The sequence below is a fragment of the Vicugna pacos genome, chromosome 4 (genome assembly GCF_048564905.1).
Source record: "Vicugna pacos chromosome 4, VicPac4, whole genome shotgun sequence".
In the NCBI taxonomy this organism is placed as follows: Eukaryota; Metazoa; Chordata; class Mammalia; order Artiodactyla; family Camelidae; genus Vicugna; species Vicugna pacos.
In genome coordinates, this window is record NC_132990.1 from 20,532,240 (window position 1) to 20,544,891 (window position 12,652).

General features: G+C 37.0%; 1 protein-coding gene across 9 annotated transcripts in view; it reads left to right on the top strand.

Annotated features, from left to right (window-relative positions):
• The window catches only part of MLLT3 (MLLT3 super elongation complex subunit), a 236,697-nt gene that overhangs the window by 67,128 nt on the left and 156,917 nt on the right, over nucleotides 1–12,652 (top strand). For 3 of the 9 annotated variants that reach the window (XR_012071913.1, XM_072959328.1, XM_072959335.1), the window contains exon 2: nucleotides 305–352. The exons of the other annotated variants lie outside the window; for them this stretch is intronic. The gene's annotated coding sequence lies outside the window, so the exon portion shown is untranslated. The remainder of the gene's footprint in view (nucleotides 1–304; nucleotides 353–12,652) is intronic. 9 annotated transcript variants of the gene reach the window in all.

A 12,652-nucleotide genomic window follows, 5' to 3' on the forward strand; every position in this document is an offset into this window, starting at 1 on the left:
ATGGAAGTAAAAACATTCTTCACATAAGAAAGTGTATAAAAGTGTATATAAAATATCTTTTCTAGTACAAAAGGAATGTTACACGTATTTCCATCTCCATTTTAAATTTCTCTAGCATTTTAAAAATCACTCCATCCCTCACCCCAGACAAAGAGAATATTTTCACTTTTGCAGCTTACGTCTTTGGCATCAAGAGAGACACACCTGTGTATAGCACCAGTCCTTTTTGGTGGTATACACTGATTGAGGCTTAACAGTTTCTTGCCCAGCTGTAATAACACGGAGCTTGTCTGTTTTTTTCCAGACCATTTTGGAATGTGTAATATTTTTAATATCTGCAATTAACTGAAAGGTAAGTGTCCATGAATGCGTATGTTGAACACCTCATATATGGCCTTAAATAATTGGCTACTTAGTGGCTTCCCATCCATAGCTTGACAGCGGGCAGTGCAGGGCACCTCGGTTTCATGCTCCCGGATGTTTGTGTGGCTGAAACCCTGGTTATAAGTGAAGAACCAGATGGTTGTTTTTCATTTGGGCTGCTGATCTTAGATATTCTACAAAGCTGCTCCTGTCTATAAATGTAGCACTTACATTTTCTGCACAGTATGTGCCTGTTGGCAGTGTTTTTGTTTTTCTAGTTAAACAGCCACTACCTGCAGGAGGAGTCACATACCGGAGCCGAGAAGAAATAGCCTTGGCTGGAGAGTTGGCAATAATTTTGTAATTAAAAAAAAGGCGCACAGTAGATTTTATTAAAACAAAACAGGCCTGTCTACAAAAGGTTACCCTTCAGAAATACTCGTCAGCATTCAAGAACAAATTTGAATCGGAGGGACACTGATTAAAGTGTTGTGCAACCAGGAAGTAGGGTTTCTTTGTCTCGCCTATGGTATTACCATCTCCTTCTCTCAGCTTCTCCTTCTAAGTTAATTATGGCTCATTAGATGATAACAAAACAGCTGTAGAAATACAGCATTGTAAATATACCACATGGGTTTTATGAAATTCTCACGGTGAAGGGGGTTGAGGATAAAAGCAGTGTATTCTTCCTCCCTAAACCCAGAATCAAAAATGACTTTTTCATGATGACATGCTTTCTTTGGTCAGTGTGTCTGCTGCCAAAGCTTGGGACACTTGCTCGTGCCCAAGGACATGGTGTGAACCAGAAGTATGAGCTCTGCCCCAGTTGTAGGATAAATATTACAAAGGCATTTTCCACTTTCTGTTCTGCTATCCATTTGTCCACCGCTATCCAGCTTTAAAAAAAAAAAAGATGCCAGTAGGATTGCTTTTTGCATGGCTGAATTAATGACAAAGCATAGATTTCTGTCTCTTTGATTTCTCTAATGGATTGATTGGCTTTTTGCCTGCTTGACTACATTAAGGAAAAAAAAATCCCCCTTTAAAAATTACTTAGAAATACACCTGTGATGGACTTTTAAAAGCTGTTTTACATTTAATAAGTGCAGGAGGTCCTTAGAAGTTTGAGGCATTCTCCCCTCACTGCCACAAACCCCTGTTTAGTAATAGAATCACATAGCCCTGTCTGCCTCTTGACGAATTAAAAAGACAACCTCATTGAGCCTAGTCTGTGCCTTGCTTGGGCATTTCTAGCTGAAATGTGGGTGGGCATCCTCTCACTGCTGTCCGTTTTTCACATTTGCCAGTATCAAACAGTTCTGAGCACGTGATGGTGTCTTTGGAATGTGGGGCATAAAGGAGTTGAGATGACGAGCTAATCAGATCTCGTGGACTGTTCTTAATTGTGGGGAAACATCTCTGTTTCTCCAGGACCCCGCTGCTTCAGCGCCTGACACCCTGTACCTGTTATCATCCCAAATGTGCTCCTTGCCGTGTCTGTTCCTGCCCAGTGAATGCAGTTTTCTTTCAGGAACCATTTTGTCTCTCATTACTCAAATATTTTCTGATTGATTTTTTTGGATGTGCATTTCCTTCCTTCCTCTCGGTTTCTATTAAAAGTGCATTGTGTCTCAAAAAGCATCGCAAGCTCTGGCCTCTTTGGCACCAGAGCTTTCTGGGGTCGACCTGATTAACCGCGCTGTGGCTGAACGTCATTCCTAGTGTTTATGTGCCTGTGGAAGACTTGTATTTCAGAATGCTCATTCTTGTTTGTGTAGAACGTGATCAGTGTTGGGTTTCAAAATTTTTTTTCTGGTTTTATGAGTGCTTGTAGGTTTAGTATGCTTACTGAGGGGGCTCTGCCGAAAGCAGCCTGTTTTTAATTCAAACTCATTTTCTGTTCATCCAGGTAGGACAAGGCGAGGTAAAAATGAAGGGCAATGCTACCAAAGCTCACAACTTTTCACATGATTCTGTCAATTCATAACTAACTTTAAACTTTTAAATTATTTGCAATTACCTGCTGGGTTACTTATATATAGAGAGCTGAAGCACAAACAAAGGTTCACTCTCTCAGTTGCACCTTTCCCCAACTTTCTGAGACGCAGAAAACTCTAAAGATGAATCGATAATGAAGATTGCCCCCTCATCGTTGCCATTGCTGTTTGCTTTATTTGCTTTTTAAAAGTTGGAGCAATTCCTCTACAAAAGCAGTTTCCAAAGATGTGTCTTACAGAAATTTCACAAGTACACTTGCTAAATATTTCTCCTTTGAAAATCTGCATTTTGTATAGTCACTGATAAATTTTTTGGCAGTAGGTGTCGGCCATTAAGATGACATGTTCTTAGAGATTCTGATGATGTGGGGCAAAGTTTATGATCTAAGTTGAAAAACTAGGCCCAAATTATATACCACATGACCTCAATGGTGTTAGTTTTCACATACGTGGACACATAATATTTTGGTGCCTTTTTCTGCTCTCTAAATGTTAACAGTGGTTAGTCCTGGTTAGTAGTTTTATGAGTGATTTTTAACTTTTATATATATTTCTACATTTTCTAGGTTTATCATACTGTATACCTAGCAACCAGAATAATGACAGGAAACTCTGAAATGTTGCTAGTGAATCGTTTTAAAGGATCAGCAGTATTTTCTAGATTATTGCAAAGACTTTATCAGATACTTGAGTATCTTAATTTTACAGATTAAATAAAGGCCATAAGGTTTAATCTTTTGCTTGAAGTCATGACATTTAGGGACCAATACCAAATCTGTAATTGAACATAGCTATGAAAACAACTCTGAGATTAATTTAATTTGGACATTTTTGTGGGATTTGCAATAGTGCTGCCTATCACTATATTAACAAGTAGTGGATGTTGTGTAAATATTTTAGTTATTTAGTATAAACTAAAATTGACTTTTTTAGCTGTCCTGTAAATCAGTAGTTTATACAGACTGTTAAACAGATAAGATTGGAAGGCTGGGACTATGAGAGGAGACATCAAGCCAACCTTTTCCTCAGAGATTTTTAAAGTTTGTTTTTAATTACTGCTTTGTACATTTTTTATTTTGAAAATGACAGGGAATCAACAGTTTCTTAGTCTACTATAAAATGTAGTTACACATTTAGTGTCATACTTCCTGTCTTAGAAATTGATTGAAATTAATATTGCTAGTGAAAGTGAGAAAAAAACATTTAGGGAAGATAAAGGAGACATGAAACTGGGTTCTCAATGAGGAGTCTATAGAATCAGAGTGGCCGCCAGCAGGATGAAATCCTAATTAAGTACTTGACAATGAATTAAAATAAAGAAAAGCAATGCTTTAAAAAAAGATAAAAAGAAAACGAATACAGCGTTGAAAGGAAAATGTATTTGAAAAAACAACGGTGCAATTGGATAGTGGGGGAAACAAGGGGTACTCTGTCATGATAAAAGCTAAAAGCAAAACTAGGTTAGCAGAAGTTGGATTTTTCTTTTGGAGGGAAAAAACGAGGTATCAAAGAATATAAGTAGATGTATTAAAATAAATTTAGGTAAAAAGAAGTATGTTGCAAATAAAAAAAGATATAATCCATAATTCATTCAAAATGTGTCAGCAGTTTACAAGGACTTTCAGACTGCAGCTGACTGAATACTGGTTTATACCCAGTAATTGTTTTTGGGAAGATACCTACCAGAGAACATGACATGTAAAGCAGGTGTGGTTTTCTGAAGAACATTTTTCAGACTTTAAAAGAAAGTTGTTATATAAATTCCCCTTTATGTCATCTAGGAACTGACACCTTAACCTCTACATCTTGGCTGATTTACACTCTGAAAATTTTGATGGGTGAGTTGGGCAGACTGTTTCCTAAGGGACTTTGAAGTGCTCATTCCACTGGGCATACATTTTGCCTTCATTGTATAAAAATGAAATGCGTATCTCAAATCAAAAGTTTAGTGACTCTTTCTTAAAGTTTTCATATTAAAACGTGTGTATTCAAGTCTAGGTAATTTTTCACTCATAATGAGAAGCAGGGGTAATATTGGAGATCTAACCTTTTGTATTAGTTCCTGATCTGATCCTCCTTTGTGAAATTAGTACTTCTTTTTTGCTGACTGTTTTTTGCTGACTTTGCAGTTATTTATCGTACAGATGGACAAAATAAAAATGATATTGCTAAGCAAAGTTAACAAACACTAACATTATATGCCCAACCTTTGACATTTATAGGTTTCCCTTCTTTATTATTTTATTAAAATAAGAAGCATTTCAAAAACTACATGTTTAGACACAGAATCGACTGACTGTTCAGTTTCCCTTGTCTTTCTCCGAGATGGAGGTGGTAAAAAAAAATCCCTAGGTAACTGGATGAAAGAACAGCTCCAGAAGAAGAAAGAGGAATCAAAGACATAGACATTAAATGATCAGTTTGGATAATTAGCCTGGGTGACAGAAAATTGGATTTATCCTATTGAAATCTTGAGCGTCCTTGCCTATGCTTTAATAATGGTCCTCCATATAAAAATAAAATTGTGAAACAGTAGGCATAATTCTAAAATGGTCTCAATATAACACGAATATTTCCTTGAGTTACTTGTTCTAAGCAAGCATCGTTTGATACTGTTAGAGCAGTGCCAATTAAGTGCACACACTTGAGATCCCCTGTAATGAAACCAGACATTTATTTTGTACTACTTCTTGGTTGGCCATCCTGTTCACATATTCTGATTTGGCTAAGAGTTATAGACTTAAGTCTTCGGAACTTCTGATCTCAACATATTTTCAAATTAAATTAAGAACATGATTATTAAAGGTATTCTTTCTCCCTAAGGATAAAAGTGGTTCCGTTAAATTGGTTATAAAAACATAACAAATATTTCCTTGTATAATTAAGATTTCCACCCCATTTTGTCTTTTCAGCTAGAGATGGTGGTTTTTAAACCTCGGTTGCATATTTGAATCACTTGAGTTTAGAAAAAAGACAAGGAAACAAACAAAAACCCGCAAACCTGGGCTGTAACACAGACTCTAATTTCAGTGGTCTCAGGTAGGGCCCTCGCATCAGTGTTTGTGAAATGTTCCCAGGTGACTTAATGTTTAGCCAGAGCTGATAACCCTGTGCCAGACGCTTGTTTCTGATGGACATTTATAGTATGACACTGTTAGTCTTTGATTTTTCTTGATATTGTACTTCAGTGTACCCTGAACTTTCACGCAGTGCAGATCCAAATTCCCTACATTACCTTTCCTGCACTTGGGGCTTTGATACACTAATTGATGAGTACTGTGGACAACCCTACATTAGGCTACTGCAGTGGGCAGAGGGGTGGCCTGGGGATACGTCCGTGTCGTAATCCCTAGAATTGATAAATCTTACCTTATTTGGAAAATAAGTATTTTGCAAATATGATTAAGTAAAGACCCTAAGACAGGGAAAGAAGGAGGAAATTTGACAGTTACACACAGAAGACAATGTTAAGACTGAGGCATGGGTAGGAGTGATGGGGCCAAAAGGCAAGGGATGCCTGCAGCCCCCCAGAAGCTGGCAGAGGCAAGGAGTAGATTCTCGTGCAGAACCTCTGGAGGGAGCACAGCCCTGCTGACACCCTAAGTTCTGCTCAGAGAAACTGATTTTGGAATTCTGGACTCCAGAACTGGGAGAGAATAAATTTGTGGTTAAAGCCACCAGGTTTGTGGCTAGTTGTTAACAGCAGTCAGAGGAAGCTAATATAGTTGCCTTTAGCTAGCAGGTGGGTTTTGGTGGCCTGCTGTCTGTGTCTGCACAGCAGTATGTATTTGTGTAATAGAATAAACATCTAATGGCATCACTCCATTTTATAAAAAGAAGTTGAAATCACAGAAGGCTTTTATGTATATATGTGAACATACATGTGTATATATTTATACACACACACAGTGGTATAGCCTGTAATCTTAATGTGATTGAGATAAAGATGGAAATCATTAGGATGGGTCTTTAACCTCAATTAGATGCTCATTAGATTTAAGCTGTGTTTAATGATGAAGCAAAAGAACACAATTAATGAACATGCACCGAATGCTAGAACTGTTTTGTTGAAGATTGTTTCTCAAAACGTGAGAGGTAATTAGGGATTTTAATAAACTTCTGTTGCACTGGGAATAGATCATTTCTTATAACATTTACTCTGCTTCTTTGATTTTAAGGTGTGCTACTGTCCTCATTTATGAAATTGGTATCTCTTACAGTAAATGTCTTGTTTAATGTCTTTTCCCCTCACCCAGAGATGTTAAGAGTTGATGATGTTGTTCTGAAACAAAGATGTCTTAGAACTGTGGCAATCCCACAGGTTTGTTGTTTGACTTTTCAGATTTGACTCTTGGATATTCGGTTTGAGCACACTTCTGAAATGCATTTTGTTAGAAGGAGAGCAGCACCTGGATGATGTTCTGAAGCTTCTAATGTCCTAATTTAATTACTGATTTTGGCTTCATTTCCCAGGAGGTACTGTAGTAGAAACTAAATCTTATAATAACTTTGTTTATTGAGATGTAGGATATTTAGTGAAAAAAATCATAGGTTTTAGATGTAGGCAGACCTTTTTCATATGCGTGTACCATGTTTGTACCAAATAGATTTAAAGGTTCTACCCAAGTACTTGTATCCAGAATATATAAAGGAGTTGGCCAAATCAATACCGAAAAGACAGCCAACCCAATAGAAAAAGTAGATAAAAGACCTCAACAGACACTTTAGAAGAGTATCCAATATGGACGACAAACATATGGAAGTTGCCTAACCTCATTAGTCCTTAGGGAAATGCAAATTCAACCACAGTGTAATTTCTCCACACACCCACCCAAATGGCTAAAGTTAAGAAAGACAGTAAAGTGTTGACAGGAATGTAGAACAGTTGAAACTCTCACACTTTGCTGGTAGGAATGTAAATTGATGCAAGCGTTTTGGAAAACTGCCAGTAAACATTTAAGACGCATTCAATGATCCAGATACTCTACTGCTAGGAGTGTGTGTGTGTGTGTGGGCACATGTACAAGACTATTCACAGCGAAACTCCTCCTAATAACTTAAAACTGTCCGTCAACTCTAGAACGGATAAATGCATTGTGGAATATTCCTACAGTGGAATAATAACAATTCTATACATTAGTGAGAATGAACTAACTACTGCTTTACTCAGTAACACAAATGAATCTCACAAACATAACATTCGCATAAGGGGCCAGACACAACAGAATATATATTCTGTGCTTCTGTTAATATAAAGTTCAAATAAAGTCCTATGCTACTTTGGGGTATTGGTTGGGTTTGGAGGAGCATAGTACTGGTAGGAGGCACTGGATCAGGCTTCTGAGAAGCTTCTAATGTATTTCTTGAACTGGGTGATGGTTACTCTTTTGATTTAGTGAGAAGTTCATCAGGGTGTATACTTATGACTCGTTGCACATTTTTCTGTGCATGTGCACTAAACTTCAGTAAGTTTACAAAAAGTTCATCATTGTCAGTTAGCAGACTGCTTGGCAGCTCATGGATGCTTAATTGCCTAATAAACATTTGTTGGTTTTACTTCATTTTTATATTCCTAGTACTTTATGAAATTTTTCACATAACATACTATAGTGCTTTCTAATCTTAAACAATACATATCTTCTCCACAGCAACCCTCCCCCTTACCTCCCGCCCACTTTGTCGACCTCCAAGCCTTTTTTAGCCGTGGCCAAAATTACAAAAGATATTGCTTATTTGGTCTCAGTACAAAATCCTTGCTATGATTTTTAATAAATGCCTTCAAAGAATGTTACAACATGTAAATTTAGAGGATCAGGCTTCAAGCTAAACTACTATGGGTCTTGTGAGACCAGTTATGAGTAATAGTTTGATGAAAGGTATTAAAAGCCTGGACTGACACATTAAAAGAGCTAAAAAAAAATCTTACAGCAACGAGGTTGTATCCCAAACCTATTAAATGGAGAAGCATGTGTGCCCAGTGACCTTGAGATTGACTAGACCTGCATTTGAGAGTTGACAGGAATGGTTTACAGATGAATGAAATAAGAAGCATGTGTAGTGGGGATACTGTTACACTTGATAGGAGGAATGAAAACAAGAGCTTTAAATTTCGTTTAAAACCTTGGTACTTAAAACACATACACACACACACACACACACACACACACACAAACCCCTGAGAACTGAATTTGTCTTTTTGTCGGTAGAACTGATGTAAGTTAAGGAACTAGGTGCTCTTCTCACTGCTCCTTTCTGTCTAGTCCTGCTTCTTAGTTCTTTACTTTCTTGTTCACATCCTCTCCCCTATCTCCTCACCTCTCTTTCCTCTTCCTCTGATTCCCTCTTCTCCTTCCTCTTCCGAGTGGGTAGGTGGCCTCCAGACTGTTGAGGATGCCCTGGTTCCCTCTGCAGCCTGAGGGGTCCCTTTTCCTTCTGACTGAAGCAGCTCTCAAGGATCTATCTTTTGTTTTCTTCCTTTTGGAAGGAAAAGTTTAAATTTCTTTCTTTTTTAGGGGGTGGTAATTAGGTTCACTTATTTATTTATTTATATTTAGAGGGTACCAGGGATTGAACCCAGGACCTTGTGCATTTGAGGCATGCGCTCTGCCACTTGAGCTATATCCTCTCCCCACCGCTCCCCAGAAAAGTTTTAATTTCTTGACTCCCTTTAGGAGTATATCTAAAAAAGTAAGCAGGGGGTGGGGGCAGCGGAGTTGGGGGATTGTCACTGCCCACCAGGAGCCTCATTCAGAGATTCCCTGGACTCCTGTGAATGGGAGGGGAAGCAAGCGTGAGTGCTAATCACACCTGAGACCATGGCTAAAACTTGTGGCAAGCCATTCATGATAGCTACCCACTCTGCACCCCAGTCATTTTCTTTACTGTTTTTACTTAAAGATGTTTCTAGTTAGTCATAGTTACTCTGTTTCTCTGCTTTAGAAAGTAGAGAGAGCATTTTTATTTTATATAGTAAATTTCATCAGGCAGAAATAATTCATAATTTCATTATACCATGGACCAGTTTTATAGAAGTTTAAATGGAGATTGTCATATAAGAACCAGGAATAAGTATAGTATTAATTCTGTGTCTTGATACAAATAGTATTTTCAGAGACAAATCACTTACTTGTATTTATTTTTGTTTTCTTCCTTATTCTTATGCTTCACTGCAGATGATTGTGTCCCCTCAGAAGCACATACCAGGCAGGAACTTCCCCGGATATTTGAAACAAGAGGGAGTGAATGTCACGTGCCCCTCAAAATTTGACACTGGAAAAACAGAACCACCTTAAAGTATTAAAAAAAAATTAGTAGGCAATGATTGTATCTTCAAAGGAGTAATGACTTTATACTGTGGTCCAGAATGGTTCTATCAATATTTTGGAGAGGAAAGCTAATTTTAAAATGTGCCATTGCTTTTCTCCAAATAATATTTAAGTTTAATATCCAATTTATCTATTCCTAAGTGCAATACAGGGTTATTTAAATTTTTTAAATTAATGCTTTTTTTGAGGAGTGGTTTTCAAAGCTGAAAGAGATGACTTCGGTGGTCTTTTTGAGATGTGAATCATCAAAGAGGTTTCTATATACAACTCGTTCCTCTACTTCAGTGATAACTTTAAAAAACATGAACAGTTTCAGGGTGATTTTACGGGAGTTTTTCTAAAAATTTTTTGTGTGTGTTTCAAAATTTGATTCTCGGTTCTAGGAATAAATGTGTTTTACACTTTTATTTGGTTTATTTGGTTTTATTTGGTTCAATGGGCACACTTCTCACAGCTTGATTTCAAGGGTATTCAAAAACTTGTGACAGAATTAGATGATAATTTCCCATTAATATCAGATGGCATCTTTCTCCCTTTAGTTCCCATGCATTTTTTCATTCGTTTTTTATGTCTCTCTTTTTAGATTGCTGTTAACTCTTGAATACCAAGCTGCATTGTATAAATAGAATGAGAATATTATGGCAATTTTTTTCAGCAATTAATGAGTTCTAGCTGGTCTTAATTGCTTGTGGAATCATGAACAATAAGGGATTTCCCTTCGTTAAATCTAAGATTCAGTACTGATTTAAAGAACAGAAGCCACTGAGTTGTCTTTTTCATACATTACTTGAGGACACATTTTCCTGCATTTTCTTCCTGTTTGGAGCATGTACATTTAAAATTGAAATCTTCCTTTTATGGTAGTGTTACTGTAATGTGGTATTGAACTACGAGTCTCTATAGAGACTTGGGTTTGAGTTAGAATTAAATATTCCTTCTTTTATCATCTTGGGAGTTTTGAGCTTATTTCCCATCCATTGTCTCTCATTTAAACACACACACACACACACACACACACACACTCACTCACTCACTCACTCACTCACTCACTCACTCACTGCTTCTCTGGCTTTTTGTGTAGCGGAGTGCTGTGGCCATGGGCCAGCATTTTCACTCCTGACATTTTGCCATTTTCAAATGCGCCTTGGATTGCCCTGTCGCTGTACCTTTGAGACATTATCCCCTTTTCTCCAAATATCCTGTCTTCATTCTGACTGGTGAATTCTGGTCTTCATTCCAGGCTTATTTCAACCATCACCTTCTTTAGGAAAGAAACAGTCTGTTCTGTGTACTGGGTTAGCAGTCATCCCTTCTTTCTGGGTGCCTAACTGTGCCTTTCTATTGTACTTGACTTACGTTACCTGAAAGAAATTGGAATCCACAGCACTTGGGATGGGACTTGGCTGGTACAAATTAAACTCAAAAGAAGTCCTTTTTAATTAATAATTGATAGGATTTGTGAGCCCAATAGGTGACTGTAGCTTAGCTTATTCCAGTTGAGACTTAATGATACTCTGAGTTTACTGTGTATAGATCATGAGATATGTACGTGTATGTGAAGAAAAATATATATGCCGTATAGTCAGATGAGCCAGTGTGGCTTAACACAGTGACACACTCCTATCCAGGACTCGCTTATATAGCTGAAAGTGATAACACATACATATTTAATAAACTTTTTATTTTGGAATAAATTTAGATTTACAGAAAAGTTGCAAAGGTAGTACAGAGAGTTCCTATGTACCTGTCACCCAGTTTCCCCTGTTGTTAAAGTCCTACATTAGCATGATATTTCTGTAGAAACTTCAGAACTACCACTGGCACATCACTATTTACTAAACTTCAGACTTTATTCAGATTTCTTCAGTTTTTCCACTGATATCTTTTTCGGTGTTTCAAATCCAGTCTAGATACCTCGTTGTATTTAGAAAACATTTATTTTAGAAGCTATACTTTAAATACTAACTTAAATTTCTTCTAGTTAACAAGCATTTCTAACTTTTTCCCCTGTTTAGTTTTTAAAGAGCATTGTCCTTCCTTTTCTCTGTGTTAGTCACGAAGGAAAATAGAACTATTAATTAACTGGATCATTAATTACAAGTGTTACAGGGTCAGGAAAATCAAAATAGTTCCTCCCCCTTTTAAATTCAAAATAGTGATCCATCTAAACCTTTATTGAGAATTATTAGCTTTTTTTATTTTGTGAATTTAGTTTATTTTCCCTCCTACTCCTGTCTTCTTTTTATGTACTATAAACTTTCATAATGTTCTATTTATTTTTCAGTTTTTGTCAAGTTTGTATCTAGTAATTTTTTATTGCTATTGCAGTTGGGATCATTTTTTCTGTTGCATTTCCACAACTTTTATTTTGAGATAATTATAGACTTAATAAAGATTTGCAAAAATAGAAGAAAGTTTCTGTACATGCTTTCACCCCGCTTCTTTTTATGTTAACGTTTTAAATAACATAGAACAATCATGGTACGGTACAGAATGTATTCAAATTTCACTGGTTCTTCTAGCATCCTTATTTCTGTTCCGAGATCCAGCCTAGCACCCCACGTTGCGCTTAGTTGTCATGTTTCTTTAGTCTTCAATCTGTGACCATTTCTCAGTCTTTCATTGTTTCTCATGACCTTGATATTTTTGAAGAGTACTGGCTGGGTATTTTGTAGGATGCCGCTCAGTTTGGGGTTCATCTGATGTTTTCTTATGATTAGATTGAGGTTATGTGTTATTGGGAAAGACACCACAGCTTTGATGAGCCCCTGTCAGTGCGTCATACCAGGGACTGCATGATGGCAATATTTATTACTTTGTTCACTTGGTTAATGGGGTGTCTGCTTGGATTCTCCACTATAAAATTATGTTTTTTTTTCTTTGTGGTTATTAAATATTTTGGGAGAGATACTTTGAGAGTGCATGATGTTTTGTTTCTGCTTAAACATTTGCCCACTTTCTTTGGCA